We start from the raw sequence: 20468 nt of genomic DNA on the forward strand, positions 1-20468 counted from the left end.
GCTGTAACTGCTTTGCTTCCATTCTGTACAGAAAGGAAAATTGTGGCAATATGTCAGCAACACTACTAACATGTATTGTAAAGAAAACCAAATAATACAATAATAATAACATACCTAAACCATTTCCACACACACACAGCAGGTGTGCTGACACATAAAACTAATATCAGACCATAGTTTCCAATTGTAAAAGTGTGTACTTTCCACTTCATCTTCATAAGTAGGAAGGTTAAACCTCCCATTTGCCATTTGGAACAAACTGCTGTTTCCTGGTATGCCCAAATTCAGGAAATTCTAATTTCTTCAAACCGCAGATAGTTATAAATCTATATCTTAACTTTGATTTGATCAAACCACAGTTTCCTATATTTGGTCCTAATGGTAAACTGTTGATTGTTCCAAACCACAAACAGCAGCTTTAAACTCCCCTCCCTCCCAAAGGATGTAAGAAGAAGAGGGGGCGCTTATAAGCCTGAGATTTGCTACAGTATGTTCTCAGATGAAGGGATCATGCTTTCCCATTACATCTGAATGAGATCATAGAAAGAAGCTGCCATTAAGCAGCGGAAAGATAAAAACAGGTCTGAAATGTGCTCTAGCCCATTTTGCCACATGACATGTAATTAAACAATTAAATCAAATGCTAGAGCAGTGATAGGCAACTGGGTGCCTTCCAGATATTGCTGGACTACAACTCTCCCTGAACATTGGCCACACTGGCTGGTACTGATGGGAGTTGAAGGCTAACAGCATCTGAGTGTGCCATCTTGGCTACAGCAGCAGTAGATAAATCCAGCAAATCTCCAGAGATTCAATAAACTGGTTTGGTTGACTGCTTCAGAAAGTAAAAATGAGGAGTCAGTGAATGCAAATACAAGGTGCATTTGACGTAGTGTGTCACAACTTGAGCAGACTTGAGATAAGCCATGGTAGAGTTGGAGCTGCATCAAATTAACTTAGAACCAAGTCATTTGCATAATTGCTGTTGTTTTAACTTGAGAGTGAAAACAAGTATCGCCCGAATATAAGATTTTACATGGAAATGAACATCTGCTTCACAATCTCAAACAAGCTGGGCTTGGTCCCAGCCCACAGTTCCTTCTGCCATAGACAAGTCTCCAAGCATCAAAGAGAATAATAGCAAACTGAACTGCAATGTTGCAACAGCCAACTGTGAGAGCCAGAATGACTTACATGAGTGCCAACAAAAGGAAACCTGAACATGTAAGGACAGAAAAGATTGGGTTGCTAGCTTCCTATGAGTGAACTCAACTGCCGCTGCTGATGCCCAACTGGCACATTGTTGAAGTTACACTGTGCTGTAGAGACTTACAGCAGAAGCCTTGAACTACACAAGAAAGGATAGGGTAAAGTGTGTTTGTTATTCGCTGACTCATATAAGGACCCTTAGCTTAGTCGCAGGGCACGTGCAGAAGGTCTCAGATTCTGCATCTAACATCTCCAGTTAAAAGGATCAAGGACCAGGTGCTAAGACTCTGCCTGAGATCCTGAAGTATGGACCACTGACGTGACAAGGCAGCTAGATTCCTATCAGCCAAAGGCTGGCTCAATGCATGGTGGCCACATCTAACATGAACAGTCAGAATAGGCTGTGCACCACTACCCCAGAAATAGGTTTCCAACTGTAGATGGAAGTAACTTCAAAATTTTAGATCAGTGATCACAGAAGCTTGTGAGTATATCTCTGTAAAGCAGAGGTTTTCAACCTTTTTGAGTCCACAGCTCAGTTGACCAACTACATTCTTTCTGTAACACCCCTGTGGGGCTCAGGAGCCCAGTTATGTCACCCCTTGCCTGCAAAGCTGGCAACCTCTCACCCTTTTCCCAACACCTTCCCTTGTGGAGTGTTCCCCCAGTGTCCTTTCTTTGGGAGTCCTCTGGGCAGCTGCTGCTGCTGCTGTCCCTGGTCTCTGAGCTGCCCCCCTGCCCAAAGAGGGGTGTCTCCCAGAGGCACCATTCGCCTGTGGAGCTTATAGCCAGGGCTGCTGCCATAAACAGCTGTGCAAGCCTTTGACAGGCAGAGACACATGAGAGGACATCAGAGAAGGGAAGGAAGGAAAGTGGGACAGAGGCTAATGTTGCCTGCGGCACCTCTGAACACCATTCAAGGCACCCCAGGGTGTCACGGCACACTGGTTGAAAACCACTGCTGTAGAGAATTATGAGAGAGAGATGAATAAGCAATCATTACAGGTGAATTCTGTGCTATACATTTGGTGATATCTTAAAACACCAAATTCAATTGTACCAACTTTCCCCTCCCTCCCTCCCTTCTTTCCTGCTTCCAATAGCTTGTATATGTAATTACAAACCATAGGAGCTAACACCTAGGGGCTGAGGAGTCTTCACACCCCCCCCATAAAATAGTTGGACCCCCCCCCCCAGTTGATGGGCACTGCCATTCAAATAGTGTCCATACAGGACAGGGATTACTTGAGCCTCCGCAATATTTTATTCAAGTTGTCACCCCTGTTACAAGCCTAACAAACCATATTTGTATGACCCCTAATGATTACTGAAGATTATTATCCTGTTTTTCTGGGGGGATGTAAGCAACCAACAGAGCAAATATACCACCAGGAGTGAAATCCTAGCAAATATTATTGCTTGTAAATAGAGTAAAATGGTAGACCCAGCACCCGGAATCCGTTCAGATCCTAGAACAGCTGTGAAACCCTTTGCTTCAAGTCTCTTAAAACACTTCCAAAAGCAGAAGCTGAGTGAACAGCTTGGTTGTCTGCATCTCAGACATGAAGAAAATCTCAGTTGTCATTTATTGGCCAATCACATTCTTCTGAGGAAACTTCTGCATGCTGTATTTATTCTCCATCAGCATAAATGCACTGCAAGTTTGTAAACTTTGGCGGGGGAAGACATGCACAAATGCACTGATGGTTACACCACGAGAGGATAAAAACAGCTGTTTTCAAACAGCTGGCTAAAGCTCCGTTTGTGAGAAAAGTCTTCTTACTATTTCCCATTTTCAAGAAAGAAGGTGGCGGGTGTCACGTCTTTCAGCAAGCCAGAAGTCATGCTCTCGCTGGGATACAGTGGTGAGAGCTTCATAAGCAAATTGAACTGGCATTGTTTATAATTTTAATCAATGGCATGCATGACATCTTAACATGAATTACAGGTACAGCAATTCGTGCAGGGGCTCGGGAGGTGGGGAACAGGGGACCCCCCACTACATTATCCCTCTTCTGATGACCAGGAGAAAGACAGGGGAGAAAAGGAAGGTGGGGACGCAGTTTCCTTTCCTCCCCCCCCCATGTTTGGCGCTAGGGTTGCCATATTTCAAGAGGTAAAAATCCAAGACACAAAAAGCGTCCAAGCCAGAACCAGAGCCACCCATGCATAAAATACAGGACATTTGCTTGAAAATGTAAAATTCCCCCGGATGGGCATGTAGGACCTTCAAAAGAGGACAAGTCTGGCCATTTCTGGACACATCACAGCCCTAGGCTGCACCAGCTCCAACCCTCCAGGAATAAATAACTTTAAAACGTTACTTATGAAAATAAAGGTTCTCCTCTTCCATGAGTTAACGGTGTTTCCAGACAATCTGATTGTTGAACATTCATCCTGATTTGTTTGTGGGGAGATTAGACAAAGTCACACAAAACTGGTGCACTGTTGATCTGTGGAACTCCCTGCTGCCAGAAACCAAAAAGGCATTCATTCCTCTTATTGAGTTATTTGGATACCCAATATCTCAATGACAACCAATAGGGCCACCTCTGCAGTTCTTAATACCCAAGGGGTCTGTAGCAAAGGAGGCAAGGGGTCTGTAGCGAAGGAGGCTTAATACCCAAGGGGTCAGTAGCTTTTTGAGGCCTGAGTCATTTAGGGCTTTCAACACCAATGTGAGCACCTTGAATTGCCCCGAAAACTAACTGGCAACCAATACGGCCATTCCAATGAGACAAAGACTTGGAAGCACCTAAAGAATGGGAAACTTGCTCAGCTGAAGAAAATATGACCTATCTCAAAATGTCTTTGGGGAGACTGTAAATAACACCCATTGATTTCTGGCAATTAAAGATGGCAGCAGATGAACTGGCTGTTGCCTAAAACACAGCCAGGCTTAAACTTGCAGACAGTGTGGAAGGCGCCACATAAAGCTTTTAATTGTTAATCATCTCAATCAAGCTGGTCATCCCAGTTGCTGCATGTTTGTGAAATCATAGACTAATAGGGACTTCCAAGAGTCATCAAGTCCAACCCCCTACAATACAGGAATCTCAACGAAAGCATCCAGGACAAATGCCCATCCAACCTCTGCTTAAAGACCTCCGAGGAGAGAGAGTCCACCACCTCCCAAGGGAGTCTGTTTCACTGGCGAACAGCTCTTACTGTCAGAAAATTCCTCCTGATGTTTACAGCCCTTCAGATACTTGAAGATGGCTATCATATCTCCTTTCAGTCTCCTCTTTTCCAGGCTAAACATACCCAGCTCCTTCAACCACTCCTCATAAGTCTTGGTTTCCAGACCCTTGATCATCTTGGTTGCCCTCCTCTGCTCTCTGAAATGTGATGGCAGTGGATCTGCAGAATGCACCCTAACCAGAGCTGTCTGTCTTGGCATATAGTCTCTGTGTGAGTGAGAATTACACTTGGCTCTGGGAGAAATCCTATAAGGACGGACCACCTAGTGCCAGAGGAGATGGATAAACAGGCCTATCATATTGTCAGAGGTCAATTAGCTGCAATACTGCAGCATAAAGAGGGTGAAGGGGCAAGTGGCTTTTGACAGCATTAATCAATTGGAATTTGCTTTTGGAAGCTGCATGTTGGGCTGAAACTATTTCCAGCCCTCTTTCCTAAAGCAATTCATTTAGTTATGGAACTGGTGGCATAATTATATAATGCATACTGCAAAGTAATATATAGCGGGGGAAAGATGTGTAATAGCTTCTCAGTGTGGTTCATCAGGACCGCAGCTGGGATGCTGCTTTCACTGCTGGACATTTCATTACCAGACAGATATCGACAAACCAGGGGGGTTCCGAGAAAAATCAAGAAAAATGGTCAGGCAATTGCAGAGAATGATTTAAGAAGGAAAATACAGCTATACGAAACTATCATGGCATATAAGCAACTCATTTCAGCACACCAAACAGATCAATTGTCAATCCTCTCCCCGCTCCTGCCTCCCTCTCTCTCACACACCCCAGGAAATTATTTGTGGTGTACCTCCTTCCCATGGAATATGCATTGAAAGCATATTTATTTACCCAGCCCTTTGAATGTTGGGAGTTCTGGAACAGTATGAGAGGAATTTGATATGATTTTTTTTTTTTAATAATTTTTATTAACTGGCCAATCACATCAAATTAAATCACATCATATAAATTCCGAATTACAAAGCCAAATTTTTAAATTTTGTTGGGGGAACCCATACTTCAAGATCTAAAGGGGAATTCAGATCATCTTCTTATTACTGCGTTAATGTCCAAATCAGTCCCAATCAGTCCGAACAAAGTTCATAATTCTATCCAGTCTTATCTTGGTGTTGCCACATCATATCTTGTTCGTATAATTTCTCTTTTTCCTTTACGATCTCTTCTGTTAGTCTCCTTAAGCCGATAGCAAGTGTAATAATCCTGTGTGGATTTCCCGTTCCTCCACTAAGCCCAGATGGTTTCCATATATCTCCTTCGTAGATAACATCACTTTTTCCATCGTAAATTTTGGCATTTGTCGCTCTTAAGTCCCACCGAGGAGTTGATTCACGATATGTAAACAACTCTATTTCTCTCTTTCTCCTCCCAGACCCAAGAGCTCCCACAATGCCTCACAAAATGGCGAACGGCATTTTTTCCTGACTGTGTCACTCCAAAACTCTTAGCTTTCCAGCTTCATCTTGAAACATTGCTTTGGATCGAAAGTTTATCTCCACACAGCCTTAAATCCACAGCTTAAGTCCTTAATTTCTGACTCATTAGGGGAGGGGGATTCTTGTTAAGTCACATAAAAAGGTAGAGGCAGGTTTTTTCCCCCCCTCCCCCCTCAGTCATTACCGTATCTTGACGTTCTTCTCGTATTTTATTGTTGTCTTGTTATCAGAGATCTCTTCTGTCAGCAGTATTTACTCCCCTTTTTCCTTGATGTATGTGCAATTAATCATGTCCAAATTATTTCTTTTAAAGATCATTGCAACCAGCGGCGCAAATCAGGGACGGCGTCGAGGAGTGCCGAAAATCCCACAGGAGGGCTTTGTGCCTAGTGCCCCCACCCCCACAAATTCGGGGGTGGTATAGGGCACAGCAGGCAAGGGCCGTCCCCCCCCATAATCCTGGGGGGTTAAGGAGGCTAATTACCCCCATCATAGCCTCCAAATTACCTCGTTTGGGTCGGAGAGATGTTATTGTCAGCCATCTTCCGATGCGCCACCTAGTGGCCCCCCGGAATTTGATATGATTTTAATATGGATATGTGTGTGGTTATATAGTCACCCAGTGTTCCTACGGGGGGGGGATGATGTGCTAGTAAATATAAATAAATAGTACAAAAAATGATCTCTGAGGTCCACTTTGAGAATCAGTGCAAGTCCTCCTCAGGTGTTTAGGTGTAGCTGTGTGCTAGCTTTAATTATGGAGGCGGGCATTCACACAACCCAGTCACAAGTGTCCCCAAGTATGCTGGTTCTGCTTCTAATATTTGTATGTTGAACACAGTTGCAATTTCACCCCCATCCTTAGTTCATAATAATATATATATATATATATATATATATATATATATATATATATATATATATAAAATTGTCTTTCAAACATTGCAAAATCAAAATCCTCAGCTTAAGCAGCACATGATCAGTCTCTGAGAAATCCAACATTCATTTAAGAAATTTTACCACCATTATTCCACTCAGGCAAACTGTAATTTAGTACAGATTCTTTCAGGTTGTAATTAGTTTGAAAGTGCATTTACTTTGCTGCTTGTTTTTTGGTGAATTGTTCAAGAAATGATCTATGGGCCACTGCTGGATTAGTCCCTTGTTTCTAGTCTAAAATGCTGCACCAATCTTTGGCCTAAGCATTTCAGAGACTACTCCAATACCCAGCTTGCACTCAAAAGCCACTCTATGCTAAGTTCCACAGCAGGGTTTCCATGAAAAATCATCTGATATCAAAAGCAAAACATTTGTCTGCATGAGCATTTGGAAGCTGACACCACTGCTGTCATAACAATTAGATATCTGATTTGCTTTTCATTGCCTTTCTAATTGGTTGTAGTAGGCTGCCTCAGACTAATGATGAGGTACAATAACTTTTTTCCTTATAAAACAGCACATAAATAGAACTGATGCTTTATAAGCAACCTTGAAGTCATGCCATTTTCATCAGAAAACTTCAGAAACAACCTCCACCCAAACACCTTTCTTCAATACTTCTAAATAAGAGAGGATTGCTCCTAATATTCTGATTGTAACATTCAGGGAGGGAGGGAAGGAGGAACAAGTACGTATTTTATGCAGACCTGGAAAAAATCATTTCATACTTTGGTCCAACGTGCTACATCTGAGCAGAAAAAGCTACTCACACATGCCGTATTGATGGAGCTTGAATATTTGAAGGTTGGGCATTTATCAAAGAGTCAGAGACAAAAGGTGGCCTTTCCTTTCTTTGACCTTGTTGGTCTGATGTGAGTCGAATACAGCTCACCACATGCTCTAACCTCAGCTTGTCAAATTGTCCTGCCTGCCTAGTTGACTGGGAGAGCTCATTTAAGAGGGGATCAGGTCAGTGGCATGAAATGCAAAGAGAGAGAAGAGAGAAGGGTGATGAATGGCTCTGACTCCTTTTCAGTCGCATCCTATGCAAGTGAAGGACAGGAGTGGCAACACTGTGCCAGCAGGAGCACAGGTGTGGAGAAGGAGGAGGAGGGACCTCAGAAACATTGCAGAGAGAACTGGAAAGCACAGTTCATCTCCTCAGCCTCTGCCTATTTCCTGTGCTCTACAGGCACCAGCTCAATCCCTGATCGTCAGAGATGAGGTCTCTATTGTCCACAAGGGCAGCACAAAAGTACTGCTGTTCAGCATCCATTATTTCTGTTGAAATTTGGAGCAGCTTGCATCTGGTGAGACTGGGCTGGCTGGGGTCAAGCGCTTACTGAATATGTCACACATAAATACTATATCTGATTTTCTTTCTTTCTTTCAGTCCCTATCACAGCTGTTGGCCTAAGAGCTGGGGTACTTTTTTCTGATGAGGGAAATGCAACAAATGCAAAGGTCAAAGGCGGGGACAACTAGATTTAGATTTGCCATACCACTCAAGCACCAGAAAGATTATCTTGTGTGCGTTCATGCATCCAGAGGTATTCAAATATAAAAAGCACACATATGCACCCTCACAAACAACATTTGGAAGAAAATAGCTCCAATTTTAGCATTGTCATTTAGCATTATACATGGTGGATGTCTATGGAAAATTTTCTCCCAATTCTAGTCTCAGAGATGGCGGAGGAGGGCAGAATCTGGACTGGACCTTCAGCAAGGAAAAGGGATAAATAATCTTCCCCACATCCATGGTTCTATTTCAGATCCCCTCACAGGTGTGATCAAATGCTCACAGTCTCCAGAAACATGCTTTTCCTGTAGCTGTTTAGGCCTCATGTCTAGGATTAGGACTTGCAGGGTGACTATTCTTCAGTATTTGGGTATCTAAGATCAAAGAAGAGAAGAGTAGCATATTTTTTTTCCTAGGCCTGGGGGAAAGTATTGAGACTGCAGTCCTGACTCTGCTACCTGTGAGTAAAACCTTTTTGCATTTAATAGGACTTACTTCTGAGTAGACATAGTTAGGATTGTGCTGTTCAGGCAGGTTACTAAAGATATCACAGGAAATACTTTGCAGGGTTTTACTTCTTTCTTCCTTTTTACACATACATACATTAAATCACAGTTTAAATTTTTAAGATTCATTTTGCAGAATCTGCTTTTTACATATGAATGCTAATTAATAACCTGCATCTTATTATAAAACTCCTAGATTTGATTTCCCAAGCTTGCTATGCTGAGAAAGGGTAATGAGTTGTAATTGCTAATGATAATGGTGCTCTCACCCATGGAGTGCTTTGGCAATTTTTCACCATATAATACCTACTAACATTCTCATGCGATGTGCAATCGTTATTATTTCCATTACACAGAAGGGGTCCCAAGAGGGAGGCATCAAGTCCAAGTGAGCCCTTTGGATCGCTCCTTTGGGGGAGTGATGATGGCAAGGGCGTTTGGTTGTGGATGGGGTTGCTCCTAGGTGAGAGATTAGAGCAGCTGATGGGCGAGATGTGACTTAACCCAGCTTCCACATGAGAAGTTGAATGCTGGGGAGCTGCGTCTGTAGCAAGAGCATGAATGAATACTAAGACCACTCATGACTGCTGTGGAACCCTGAATCATGCAGTGAATCTCGAAACATAAAACACTCAAGGTGGCTCAAAACTTTTCTCCCTTTGGTTTTCTCAGGACAAACATGGGACTAATGACACAATCCTCAAAATCATGAAATCTAGTGACACAAGATAAGTGAAAATCAAAGCAACACAGCTTCACTGGGAGCAACGCGCCTCCGTGTGTGTGCATGCACACACACACACACACACACACACACACACAAACACACACACCAGTCCCATTGCAATCAATGCTGAGATATCATTGGGAGATGGATGTCGTAAGGGAGCAGGTGGGTATCAGCAGAGGAACATGCAGGAAGTAGCCACTGGATAAGAGGCACAGTTAAGGACAAGAGGCAGACAGCCTGGTCTGGATGTCTGGAATCTGAACCAAGGAACCCATAAAGTCCTCGCCTGCCCATGGGCTCAGTATGAGTCTGTGGTCTCGAATGCTACACTCCCTATTGAATTCTGCCACAGCATCCCCACCCCCTGGTGTACAATACACACACACACAGTGGACATTTGCCAATATAAACTCATGAATCCGCAGCATTTTGAACATGGTGATTTATATATCTGTGCTCCGATGACAAGGTAGCAAGGTGGCCGGGGTGCACTATTGGCTTGCTGAACCCAGTGGACATTTATATTCATCACATGGCATGAATGACAAATGATACCATGTCAGCGAATGAAAGCAAAGTGTCTACATATCACTTGGCGCTTAGGTAGCATTGCTTATCTGCCATGCTCATCTGCCATCCCTGCCCACTAGATAGCCTGTAATTTAGTTAACAAAAGGAAGAATTTCAGAGAATGATCACCTTACTGCCTGCCTGTTAAGGTTATAGCAGCAGAAAACAAGAACTTTGCTTCTATCTAAACCATTTATTGAACTGTTTCTTAATAATTTCATGGACTGTTTCTGTCCCTTCCCCTCTGAAGGTGAGGAAAGTCTTCCTATTAGGCAGCCTGGTCTTCAAGTTGGAGTGAAGTTGTAAAGCTACTGGCTGTTATGCCCTTCCACAAAGTGTGACATCTTCCACTTGGGCAGGAGGCTGAAGCAGCCAGAAGAACTAGAGGTTTGGACAGAAGGACTGGAATGCTTCCGCCAGTACAGCCAGCATCTCAGATGGACATAGTTTCTCCTGCTCGTTCTCACTTAGTAACATAGGAAGTTGCCCTATACCGAGTTGGACCATTGGTCCATCCAGGTCCACACCCATCTTCCCCAATCTGTAGTTACTGGACTACAAATCCAATCAGCACCAGGCAACATGGCCAATGGACAGAGATGAGGGGAGTTGTAGTCTAAAATATCTGGATAGCAGTAGGTTGGTCTACTAGGGCGTGCCATTTTTTGCAAAGTTCTTCAGTTCGGGGGGGGGGGTGTCTTAAAAATATGTTCTTGGGTGTGAGGAATTCAAATCTGCTATTATACTTGTGATTGGACGACATTTAGCTTGATAAGTCTATGTTTTATGAAAAAGCACCTAAACTGCTTTTGAAAAACCAAAGAGTTTTAATTTTACCTTTTGAAAATGCCAGGTAATGACTGATTGATAAACTAACTTAACTAACTAACTAACTAACTAACTAACTAACTAACTATAATATAACTAGCAAAAGGTAAATGTAAAGGACCCTTGGATGGATAAGTCCAGTTGAATTGGACTATGGCGTGTGGTGCACAGGCTGAGGGAGCTGGCGTTTGTCGGCAGGCAGCTTTCTGGGTCATGTGGCCAGCATGACTAAACCGCTTCTGGCATCATGATGAGTGCCAGAGCTCACATAAATGCCTTTTACCTTCCCACTGCAGGGGTGCCTATTTATCTACTCATGCTGGTATGTTTTCAAACTGCAAGTACTTGGCTGCATTTTTAATGCTTTTCCAAGCAAAACTAAGTTATATTAATTTAAGCAAAATACTTTCCCCCAAATTATGTTACAACTTTTAACACTCCTCATTTTTGGAATTTGCAAGCTGAAAAATTCCACATGTCCTACTGGTTTACAGTGACAGGCAGTATCTCTCCAGGATCCTAAAGATGCCAGGGATCAAATCTGGGACCACGTGCCATGTGCTACCACTAAGCTATGGCCTTTCACCAGCAATGTACACCTGTAGTTAGGAGAACAGGCACTGAGCCTCTACTCTGCTGCCACGTTTGCAAGACGTATGCCTAAGGCAGTGCCCACTTATATTTTTTTAAAGGAAATAACAGTGTCAGGATGTGTGGCAGCAGTAATTGCACCTCGTGAAACCTGAAGCCAATTCACATCTTCTTGCTAGTGTGCTGCCCAGGTGGGGAAAAACTGTTTGTTTGGATGATCTCACAATAGCCAACCCCACCAATCCTCCTCATTACCTACTTAGCAGAAGAGCTCGGTGGACTAAAATAACAGAAATCAAGCTTTCCTCTTTATCAAGAGTGCACAATTCAGTCTCTGTTAAGTTGTGGGTGAACATATCAGACGACACAGTGATTCTTCAAACAGCTCTTGTTTATTCACAAACCCAGAACAGAACAGAACTGAAGGGTTCAGCCAGCCCGCTTATATAGAGCTCCACTACAACAACTTTCTGTAACTATCCAATCACTGAACATCACTTTCAATTCCTTATTTGCATATGTGGACCTGAGTGTAAACTATCTACAGTATCTCCCTGCTGGCCCAGGGTGAGAACTTCAGTTCATAACAGTCTCCCTGTATGTATGTTCACTGTCCTCGTGCCATTGGTTCTGCAGGTACCACAGACACAACACAGTTCTAAAGGCTCGCCACAGACAGTTTGGACTCATGCATGGAAGATAACGCTGTGGATTTGCTTAACTGTCATTTACAGGAACTCCCCCCCCCCTTGCAAATCTGGCTGCCCCCAGGCAGCACCAACCACCCTAGGGTCCTGAAACTGTACTGCCAGAGTAAACCTTTTGAAGTCCCGACACATTCTTTCTCACCTGGGTAACTAAAAACCCACTTTGCCTATAACACAGCCCACATTGTGTTGCTTCTGCCTCCCTGTCAAATAAATGCTATCTTTCCAAGGGCTGCAGAGGGAATGGGGTGGGGGTGGGGGGGTGGAGGCTGCCATAATGAGGAAGTGGGAAGGAGGTCCTGCTTGGGCCTCGAGGGCTTTTCAAAGGGCTGGTTTAAGAGCTCTCATTAACGGCTGGAGATGCTGCTGCAGGCTCCCCCTTGTCCTGAAGCACTGCCTGGGAATAAGGAGCAGGCTCGTTGGCTCAAACACGCAGCTGCCTGAGATTCAAAGCCCTCTTCAGCTGATTTTTAAAGTGTCGGCAGCCATGACCTAATCAAACGGAATGCCTATTAGCTTTTCTCTTTAGCAAATGTTAACCTGGAGTGCAAAGAAAAATGGAACAATCTTTGGTATAGACTGAGAAGTGAACCAGAAAATAGATCAGAAAACACAGCTTGTTTTGTTGTTGTTGTTTTTTAAATACAGCAATAACGCTGAACAAATCCGTAGGGGAGATGGAAAGGTTATCTCACAAAGTAATCGGAGGAAGAGCAAAGTAGCTGTTTGTTATGCTTGAGCTGTCAAAATGGTGGCGAGGAGAGAGCTTGTTTGGTTACACCAAAGCCTCAGAAAAGAGAAACAGAGTCACTGGAAAGCAATCCAAGAGAAGTCAAGTCTGGAGTGATGTCAAAGTGCAGCTGCAGCAGGTGAATAGGAGCCATTTATAACTCTTTGCCCACCAGCTACAGGAAAGAGGCTGCGTCAAAGAAGTGTCTCAGTGATTTAGGAAAGGAAATGCATAAGGAGTAGAGTCGCCAACTTCCCAGCCAGTCCCTGTAGCTGTGACAGATTTTTTAAAATAGCATTCAGTCAATGCTGAGATCCCATGGACAGTAATACTAAAAGGAAAGGGAGTTCATGATGGCTGGGAGTTTGTTAAGAGGGAGATAGTAAAAGCACAACTTCAGGCAATACCAATGAGACGGAAACATGGAAGGTGCCTAAAGAAGCCAGGGTGGCTATCTAAAGAACTTTTTACTGAGTTAAGATTAAAAAAGGATGTGTACAAAAAATGGAAAAGGGGGCAAACCACCAAAGAGGAATTCAAACAAATAGCCAGCACGTGTAGACACAAAGTCAGAAAAGCTAAAGCACAGAATGAACTCAGGCTTGCTAGAGAGGTTAAAAGCAACAAAAAAGGCTTTTATGGGTATGTTCGTAGCAAAAGGAAGAACAAAGAAACAGTGAGGTCACTCAGAGGAGAAGATGGTGAAATGCAAACAGGGGACACAGAAAGGGCTGAACTCCTCAATGCCTTCTTTGCCTCAGTCTTCTCCGATAAAGAAAACAATGCCCGACCTGAAGAATTTGGAGCAAATGATTCAGCAGAGGAAACACATCTCAGAATAACTAAGGAGATAGTACAAGAATACTTGGCTAGTTTAGATGTATTCAAGTCTCCAGGGCCAGATGAACTGCATCCAAGAGTATTAAAAGAACTGGCAGATGTGATCTCAGAACCACTGGCAGTCATCTTTGAGAATTCCTGGAGAACAGGCGAAGTCCCGGCAGACTGGAGGAGGGCAAATGTTGTCCCTATTTTCAAAAAGGGGAAAAGAGAGGACCCAAATAATTACCGCCCAGTCAGTCTGTCATCAATACCAGGGAAGATTCTGGAGCAGATCATTAAGGAAACAGTTTGTGAGCACCTAGAAAGGAATACTGTGATCACCAATAGTCAGCATGGATACCTGAAAAATAAGTCGTGTCAGACTAACCTGATCTCGTTTTTTGACAGAATTACAAGCCTGGTAGATGAAGGAAACGCAGTGGATGTAGCCTATCTTGATTTCAGCAAGGCATTTGACAAGGTGCCCCATGATATTCTTGTAAAGAAGCTGGTAAAATGAGGTCTTGACTATGCTACCACTCAGTGGATTTGTAACTGGCTGACTGACCAAACCCAAAGGGTGCTCATCAATGGTTCCTCTTCATCCTGGAGAAGAGTGACTAATGGGGTGCCACAGGGTTCTGTCTTGGGCCCCGTCTTATTCAACATCTTTATTAACGACTTGGATGATGGACTCAAGGGCATCCTGATCAAATTTGCAGATGACACCAAACTGGGAGGGGTGGCTAACACCCCAGAGGACAGGATCACACTTCAAAATGACCTTGACAGATTAGAGAACTGGGCCAAAACAAACAAGATGAATTTTAATAGGGAGAAATGTAAAGTATTGCACTTGGGCAAAAAAAAATGAGAGGCACAAATACAAGATGGGTGACACCTGGCTTGAGAGCAGTACATGTGAAAAGGATCTAGGAGTCTTGGTTGACCACAAACTTGACATGAGCCAACAGTGTGACGCGGCAGCTAAAAAAGCCAATGCAATTCTGGGCTGCATCAATAGGAGTATTGCATCTAGATCAAGGGAAGTAATAGTGCCACTGTATTCTGCTCTGGTCAGACCTCACCTGGAGTACTGTGTCCAGTTCTGGGCACCACAGTTCAAGAAGGACACTGACAAACTGGAACGTGTCCAGAGGAGGGCAACCAAAATGGTCAAAGGCCTGGAAACGATGCCTTATGAAGAACGGCTAAGGGAGCTGGGCATGTTTAGCCTGGAGAAGAGGAGGTTAAGGGGTGATATGATAGCCATGTTCAAATATATAAAAGGATGTCACATAGAGGAGGGAGAAAGGTTGTTTTCTGCTGCTCCAGAGAAGCGGACACGGAGCAATGGTTCCAAACTAGAAGAAAGAAGATTCCACCTAAACATTAGGAAGAACTTCCTGACAGTAAGAGCTGTTCGACAGTGGAATTTGCTGCCAAGGAGTGTGGTGGAGTCTCCTTCTTTGGAGGTCTTTAAGCAGAGGCTTGACAACCATATGTCAGGAGTGCTCTGATGGTGTTTCCTGCTTGGCAGGGGGTTGGACTCGATGGCCCTTGTGGTCTCTTCCAACTCTATGATTCTATGATTCTATGATTCTATGATTCAATGCCTGCCAGCCCCAATGGCGATGTTCTACCTCCCCCATTGGAGCTAGTATGCTCCTGAATTCCCGCTGCTGGGAATTGCAGGTGGGAAAAGTGCCGCTGCACTGTAATTCAGCTTGGGGACTGAACTAGCAGTGACTGACCAGGAAAGAAAGCCTGGGGTAGTGGTGGGTAGCTCGATAAAAATGTCAATATGTGGCAGCTGAGAAAAAGGTACACTTCCAAGTTAGGGGTCCTTAGGAACGTGATTAAAAACAAGCTGCCAATATCATAATGCCTTTATACAAATCAATGGTGAGGTCGCACTTGGAACACTGTTTACGGCTCTGGTTGGGGCAAACGGAACAAGCAAAAGGAAGTTACTCTATGGAACTCACTGCCACATGATGTAGTGATGGCTGTCAGCTTGGACAGTTTTAAAACACGGAGGATAAGGTTATCAATGGCTATTAGCTTAGAGGTTAGGATGTGTTGGATGGGGAGAGCCATGTATGCCACCTTGAGCTCCTTGGAGGAAAGCTGATATATAAAACATACTACTAATTAAAAAAAATGCAGCAGCCATGATGACTCTATTAATACTCCAGAATGAGTGGCAGTATCCCCTGAATACCAGTTGTTGAGAACTGCAGGTGGGGGAGAGCACCTTTGCCCTCAGGTTCTGCTTGCAGGCTTCCTATAGACTTCTGGTTCACCACAGCAAGATCAGGATGCTGAACTCAATAGGCATTTGGTCTGACCCAGCAGGACTTTTCCAATGTTCTTTTGAGAACTGCAGCCTCACTCTGGCTCAACACTCTGGGTACTCCGGAAACACGGACAGGGCTATGATGCTTCAGCATAAGAGGAACGTCATGAACTAAACCAGGAATCACTTTCGCAACGGAGCCTAACCTGCCCCAAATGATTGCTGGAAGAACAAAAGGGGGTTGGCTCCTTATGTGTCCCCCCAAGATCCTTGTAAACCACTCCTTCAATTTTCCATCTTGACCTGCTAAGTAAAACACTGTCTAATCATGAAAGTTCAGTCCTTTAACATGTCTTTTCAGCACCGCAAAGGACAGGATACTGGGTTGGGTGGACATTTTATATGCTATGGAAGGGGAATGCACATTTGGTTATTACCTTTTGCTCCTGTACCATACATGCAAAGCACGCAGCATTAGAATAAAGGCCACCGTTATTCATAGCAGGTTTCCCTGAGGATGTGCATCGCCTTGGACTTGCATGCAATCGTTTTTTTAAAAAATTGTTTTCAGAACTACAGAAGGTATTGCTTAAAGCTTATCCATACACACACACACACACACACCCCTTCTGTAATGTAATCTCTACCTTGCATCAAATCTCTGATGGATGGATGAGCCACATCTAGTGAAGCAAATCCACGCAGGGGCTACACCAGTCCTGGACAAGTTACCTGACTTGGAAAGTCAATTATGCATATATTCCCACATGCCTGCCCAACTCAAGGAAAACTAAGGAAGAATATGAATATGTTGTGTGTGGCTGGCAAGGATGAAATGGTTTGGAGTTAGTATATATTCCATTTCATCCTCTGTATTATGTCCAGGAAGCAGAAAATGTTACCAGACAAAAGAAGTAAGGGTGTAGAAAGTTCCTGAGCAAGTTGTATGACATTTTAGGGACGAGGGACTATTGATTACAGTTCTGAAATGGCAACAATGATCCTGTCATTCCTTCCAAAATTACATTTCCCCCCCAAGGCTCCAGAGTATGTGGTAATCTTTTAAGACAAGTGTCCCTATGTTGTGCACGGAAAGGCACAGGCGTTTCTGCTGTGGTGAGTCAAAATGCTCTGCCTTCTGCAGAGACAGAAAATATAATGGCAAAAAAAGTGCAATGTTTTTTCTTTTGCTTATACTTATACTTACAATGCCTTCATCCTCCATTGCCTGATCACTGGGTCTGGATGAAAACCTGTCACACCAATGGACTAACAAATTAGGGTGATGTGTGGGGTTGCCGATTACATTTTCCTCAGGATACAGGAGTGCACAACTCCAAGAAATTCCATTAGTCTTGAAACCTTTTGGCTTTTCTTGGAAGTCTTTTGCCTAGGGATGCCACAAACTTTGTAATCACTTTGGAATTCAAATTTGCCCTGCCTTTAAAGCAGGCTTGAAGTCCAAACTGCCCACCCCCTAGTTCTTCTTGGACTGGATTGCAATGCAAGCTAAAGAAGAATAACTCCTCACACACTCATCGCCTTGGTTGCTGCAGTGGCAATAGCAGTAGCAACAGCAGAGAGAGACGGAGTTCTTTCCTACGCCAGTACTATTGCAGTGTTCTTGGTACCAAGGACTCTGGACAATAAGATTTCTCCAGGGCATCTGCCTGTCAGGCATCTAGGAAAACTACCGTATTTTTCACTGTATAAGACGCACCAGACCACAAGACGCACTTAGTTTTGGGAGGAGGAAAACAAGAAAAAAAATATTCTGAATCTCAGAAGCCAGAACAGCAAGAGGGATCACTGCTCAGTGAAAGCAGCAATCCCTCTTGCTGGTCTGGCTTCTGGGATAGCTGCACAGCCTGCATTCGCTCCATAACACACACACACATTTCCCCTTACTTTTTAGAAAGGAAAAAGTGAGTCTTATAGAGCAAAAAGTACGGTATATTTTCCAGTGTTCCTGCCAGAGAGCGAAGGAGACATGGCAGCAACAACTGACACAAATGCCTTCATTACAACCACAAGTATGTAAGGGAGCTTCAGGACTGACAGAGGGTCACAAAATGATGCTCCCACTGAAGTCATCACAAATACATTGGGTTTCAGTTGGGCTTTGAATTAATGGTGATACAAAACTCCAATCTTTTCCTTGTAATCCTATTTATTTTTATACAGAAACAGAAACAATTCAGGCAGAGTTCAGCATGCCTTAAGCCCACAACAGTGTGCCTAAAATTGCAGCCTAACAGCATGGCCCTAGACATGTCTATGCAACAGTAAATTCCTTGAAGTTCTTTGGGATATATTGTCAAGTATGCATGCACAGCACTGTACTATTAGACCGCAATCCCATGTGCAATTTGCCGGGACTAAGTCCCACTGAACTTACTGGAACTTAATTCTGCTTAGACATGTATAAGATCATAGAATCATAGAGTTGGAAGAGACCACAAGGGCCATCGAGTCCAACCCCCTGCCAAGCAGGAAACACCATCAGAGCACTCCTGACATATGGTTGTCAAGCCTCTGCTTAAAGACCTCCAAAGAAGGAGACTCCACCACACTCCTTGGCAGCAAATTCCACTGTCGAACAGCTCTTACCGTCAGGAAGTTCTTCCTAATGTTTAGGTGGAATCTTTTTTCTTGTAGTTTGGAACCATTGCTCCGTGTCCACTTCTCTGGAGTAGCAGAAAACAACCTTTCTATAAGATGCGCTATAAGTGTCTCTCAGCAAATCATACTTAAAAATATACTTTAGCTGAATTGCCATACCTACCCTCTTTTCTTGGTCTACGACACGTCAACCCTAAGGAAGCTTAAAAATATTTATCTTGGCATACAAATTTCCCTAGAACAAAATTTGTGTTGTTCACATCTCTAGCAAGCCTGCCTTATTTGATCTATATGCATAATGCATGAAAAACACCACTCAAATAATGGTGGGCGAGAAATCCAGAAACGCAAGAAATTAAGGCACATTCAAAACTAAGAGGGGGGAAAATACATTAAAATAACAGGGGAAAACAGCATTAAAAACAAACCAACAAATCGTAAATGCCATAACAATGATCTTCAAGTCACAGGGCGATTGTCTGTCTTGTCCTGTGATTACGCTAGAGATGTACACCAATTTTGTTTCAAAAGAAAATGAAGGCTTTGAATCCATTTCTGTTTTGAACAATTTAATACATGTGGACCTGGAAGCTCCTGCATGGAGGTTTGAAGAGCTGGGGAGGGTAGTGATGCAGCACACACACACACACACACACACTCACACAGCCTAATGGCAAGCGAGTTACTATTTGGTTTCCCTTCCCTGGGCCCTGATCTCCATCCAAATAACTATTGATTAATATACCAAGTGAAGCCTCTTCATGTTTATTCCTTAGGATCAGCCTGACAGCCTACCAGCTGCTCCTGTGCTATTTTTGCCATGATGGCATGAGTAATGCAAAGAGCCTCCTCACTCACTGTGCCAAGCAGTACTGCTGCCTGCTATTTGCCTCTCTGGCACTGTGGCTCTAACCTTTGGCACTTGGATATATGCTTTCGGTGCCTTGGTCGCAGCATCTTTGGCTTTGCAATTTGGCGGGGATGCAGCAGATGGGATGCTGTGCTCCGTCCTAAGCTGCCCTTTGCTTGGCTGGGACGGCCGATAAGGCTGATCATTCACTTGGAGATGTACCATGTCCTCCCTAGTCCATTGACCTTGCTAACTAGAGGTTTGGAAAATCAATGGAAATAAGGCAAAGTTTAATTTTATTTTGGATGGCATCCTATCAGATAGATATCTGTGAGATTTCCTTTTCTGAAAATCGTATGAAAGCTATAGTTATTAGAATATGTGACATTGAGGCATTTCACTTATATCCAAGAAGGGAGAAAAGGCTTGGTTCACTTTGCTAACACTGCATCTGTGGGGGGAATCTGGGGCCAAATCACAAATGAATGATTGCTGGAGAGTCACAAATAGGGGACTGTATCCTCTAAACCTCTAAACATATCCTCTAAACCTTTGTGGCAAGAGTGGGGAACAACATTCCCTCCAACATTTCTCCAATGAAAATAGGGACATCCTAAAGAAAAGTGGGACATTTCGAGATCAAATCAGAAATCCGGACGGTTTCTCTAAATCTGGAATGACCCCGGAAAACATGGACACTTGGAGGGTCTGGAACAATAGAAAACTGCTTATTTCTGCCTCCCCTCAATGTATCACAACCAAATATTCATCCCAACCCTATCAATGTTCAGCTCAAATCTTATGTTCAGAAACTGTGTGTGTAATCCTAAAGAGGATTCTCTTTCTTTAACAAGTTTTGCATATGATTTATAATTGAGCCAAACAATGGCCT

The 20468-nt window shown here is 43.5% G+C and overlaps 1 protein-coding gene across 13 annotated transcripts in view; it reads right to left on the bottom strand.

Annotated features, from left to right (window-relative positions):
* NRXN3 (neurexin 3) overlaps positions 1-20468 on the bottom strand; it is a 1235498-nt gene that overhangs the window by 171234 nt on the left and 1043796 nt on the right. The window lies entirely within an intron of this gene.

The sequence above is a fragment of the Podarcis cretensis genome (assembly GCF_951804945.1).
Source record: "Podarcis cretensis genome assembly, chromosome: 1".
Lineage (NCBI taxonomy): Eukaryota > Metazoa > Chordata > Lepidosauria > Squamata > Lacertidae > Podarcis > Podarcis cretensis.